This window comes from Lacerta agilis, chromosome 2, assembly GCF_009819535.1.
Source record: "Lacerta agilis isolate rLacAgi1 chromosome 2, rLacAgi1.pri, whole genome shotgun sequence".
Taxonomy (NCBI): Eukaryota; Metazoa; Chordata; class Lepidosauria; order Squamata; family Lacertidae; genus Lacerta; species Lacerta agilis.
This window is the reverse complement of record NC_046313.1, coordinates 40,956,737-40,960,701: the sequence shown is the minus strand read 5'-3', so window position 1 is coordinate 40,960,701 and position 3,965 is coordinate 40,956,737.

Here is a 3,965-nt window from a genome sequence, read left to right as displayed (position 1 = left end):
TGATTCTCTAGAGAGAAAGTGAGTTCTGTTACAAATCCCAGTTCTGCCATCACTGGGAGAGAGGGGGAAATCTATCTGAACTTGTACAATTTAGAACTTAAAAGTCAAATGGGAGAGGTTTGGTGGGGTGGGGGAGAAAGTAAGAAAAGAGAGTATGATGCGCATCAGTCAGTAATGATGTGTGTATAAATTATGTATGAGTAACAGAGTCAATGACCTGGCATTTGGAGGAGAGGGACTTGGGCCATATGCAACTGGAGCTGAGTGCAACTAGTAACTTCATAACCCCATAACAAATGGGGGCACCATGTGCATTAAAATATTCACCCAGCCATTCAGCAACACTTAGATGAACATGCAGGTGTGGATCCAGGGGCAATGCATATGTATAGTTGCTTACACAAGTGGATTTCTTTTGCTGGATTAGGTTGACAAATGCCTTGCAACCAAGTTGATGTCTTATTTTGTTCCAGGTTCATATTCAGTATGACTTAGAAAAAGGCCAATCCTCAAGGGACATCTCATTAAATTTCCCTTCTAGAACGATCTGAGAAATCAGATCAAGAAAATTAGTATGAGACTACTTTTTTTCCTGGTAGTGAATATCTACTGTATGTTTTTAAATGTTACTTTTCTATCACTTCAACTTCTTCAGGGAAAAATACAAATCAAGGGTAAAATGATGCAATATAATGCAATAGAAAAATAGGGCATGCTGGGTGATAAAAACAAGCCCTTTCTTGTTTAAAAGCAGCTAGTGGGAAAGGAGAAGAAATGGCCTGAAAGAAAGCGAAAACTTAGTGTTATATCAGAATTGTGTCAATGCCAACATTGATGCTTTCAAATCCTGGCAAAATACAATCCATTTCTTCAAGTGTAGTGCAAACGCTGACACAGTCACCAGCTAGTGTGTGGCTGCATTGCTAAATAAACCCAGTTTATCATGGTTCCACCAACAGAGGCACTGGAATGGTAATTCTGGGAAAGATTGAAAAAGAATATTCTCAGCAAATTCATAAAAATACAATTCCCATGATTTCCCTGGAGAGGTCATGTCATTTAAAGCAGTATAAACCTGACTTAGGTTTGAAATGTAGATCTGCCTACGGTAAATTTAGATTATTGCCAGCCCTTTTTATTTAAAAACAAACAAACAAACAAACAAACAAACAACCATTTCACAGCGAGTGAAATACAACTGCGCTGGGCCAACATGGAGCAAATGGGGAATGCTACGCATCTAGCCTCCTGTACTTGAGCTCAGTCTCCTGCCGCCAAAAGCAAAATGAGTGCTCATTTAAACAGTACTTCCTTTTAACATATTCACTGTCTGTCTTTGTCTCCCTCCAGTGGAAGGAAAGGAAAATGTCCTGCTTTTAGTATCAAATAACTCATTAAAGAAACAACAGCTAAGATTGTCAACTGTGCAGACAAAAGCAAGCCAAAAATATGCCCTGAAGTAGAAGCCAAGTCCTTTATACAATGAAGCAACGTTGTAGGACATACAAAATGGATGCATGCCATCTTAAGTATTTCAAAAGCCACACTATATTGTACATAACTTTTCAGTCATGCAGCTGGTTGGTGGCCATTTTGTCAAGTTACCTAAGGAGAGTTCTGACTGAGATATCGAGACCCAAAATGTATCCTTGCAGTGCAACCCTGTGCATGTCTACTCAGAAATATATCCCACTCAGTTCAACGGGACTCACTTCCCAGTTAGGTATGCTTAGGATTGCATCCTTAGTGTTGCAAATGTTCTCTCCTGGGTGCAGAAATACAAGTAAAAATAGTGAAGAAGCAAGCATAGATTTGTACTAGTAGGTGAAGCAGCCACTACAAAGTATGTTTTCCTCCTGCGCCACAAAATTAAATGTACCAGGGTGTTCTCTGAGCTTGCCTACGACAAGTGAAAATATACCCCAGCCCACTTGTCAACATGGAGTACCTGCCAATGCTTAATTAGGAGCACTCAGAGCAAAGTGCCCTCTATATGCTAGGCTGCTTTTGAGACCTTTTCGTAACAACAACATATTCAATTTTTCTTACTGATCTCCATATCAGAACTGGTGGAATCTGAGTGTTGCAACTCTGGCTGTAACATATCCAGCACAGAGTTGGTACTACCCACTAGAACAATTTATTAAAAATTATGAGAGTTATTTCACAAGAGGTAACTGGGCCTGCTTTGTCTCGCTTCCTCTTCACAAAGAAACAGTGGCCTGAGTCCAGGCAGCCACTGCTAGCCCTCCCTTAAGAAAAACAGGACTTTTCTCAGACCAGGCTTGCTTCAACTGACAGATGAGTCGACATGAGATAGCCAGCCCAGCTTAAAATAATAAGCCAGTTAGTCTCCAAGATCTCACAGCGTTTGCCATCTTTTTGCTACTAGAGACAACTACTGCTCTGGAGTTTATTCTCTTGGAAATTCATGGACAGGAGTTTCCACCCTCTTTAAAAAAGCTGTCATTCCTTTTCTTAAAAAGATTGCCACCCATTGCCTCATTTCACAGTTTGATTTGCTCAAAGGAAGGCCAACCATTTCCTGAGAGAATTGCAGACTTTGTTTTCTAGTAAGAATAACCAGTTTCTAGACAGGAGAAAGATTCTCGCAATGTAATTCAAAGTCGTTATCTTAGACCATACAAATAGATATGCAGAAAGAGAGAGGAGCTTTGCTGCAATCAGGGTAGAACCTAAATGTGCTTGCTTCCCATATAAATGTACTTCCCATCTCAAAATGTCCCTATGAACCCAAGGATGGGAGTTCTTCATTATGCACCAGGGGTGCCAACTTGAATAAAATATGGGGGGGGGGCAGGTAAACCCCACCCTGCATAATTGATGACATGACTTAGCATACACACAATGCCTATCAACTTGGGAGTGGCGGCGGCTCCATCAAATATTTTATGGGGGGAGCGAAGGGACCTCGGTCCTTAGGAGTTGGCTTCTCTGCTATGCACCAAATATGACTCGGAAGCATCACTAATGGAGCAGGGGAAGGAAAGAGGCAAAATTTCACACTGTGATTCATTACCTGGTGCTGGGAGGGGAGCTAAGGTCAAAGGCAGCCTTGCTTCTGGCACTTCTAGGAAAAAAGAACGTGATGCTTTCTCCCTTGGCTTTCCTCTTCCTTCAAAACCTGATTCCCAAACCTTGTGACATTTGAGCCAATTTAGCTGAAGTGGCAGAAAATGTTGGCATTTCAATCAGCAGTGCTGCTATTTGTTCCACAGACAGGCTGAAAAGTGAATAGTTTGCACACTGCACCCCACGTTTAAACTAAACACCTCAGAGAGGACACCAGGCTTAGGAAACATTGGAGGTATCAGAGCTACATTAGACCTGCACGTATAATTTGGTTTTTTTTTTGCCGGGGTGGGGGGGGGTTGGGTGTGTGGCGGGGAGAACCTTCCTTGTTCCCTTCATGACTCTGTGCCACTCAAAATATGGAAGGGCTGCACTGCAAAAAAGATTTGCCATATATGTTCCCAGTTCAGTAGGCTAGGCTGGTCAAAACCTCCAAGACAGATAATGGATGGGGAAGGTAAATAAGGTCTAGAAGACAGAAAAAGTAGGGGGAGGTATGTCTGAGAGGGAGGGAGGGAGAGAAAGAGAGGGGGGGAAGAGTAAGGAAAAGGGAGTGTATTGAGAATGGCAGAAGTGGAACTGCCATGCTGTGCAAGACCTGAACATACCTAGGCAAGAGTGGGGGGAAGCCAAGAAGAGTAAGGATACCATGACCACAGCACTGGGGTCCAGTCCCTTCCCTGTTTGCATTTATCATGGCACTAGCATTTTCCCATTCTCTGGTATGAACCTGAGGAAAAGGCTTGACGATGATCAGTCTAAGTTGGAGAGAGCCCTGTCTGGAGAGAACTCGATCTGATGAAGGAAGAGGCGGCACTCTGGGACAAGACCTCCATGGGTCATGGCCTCCATTTGCAAATGGATTTGGTATT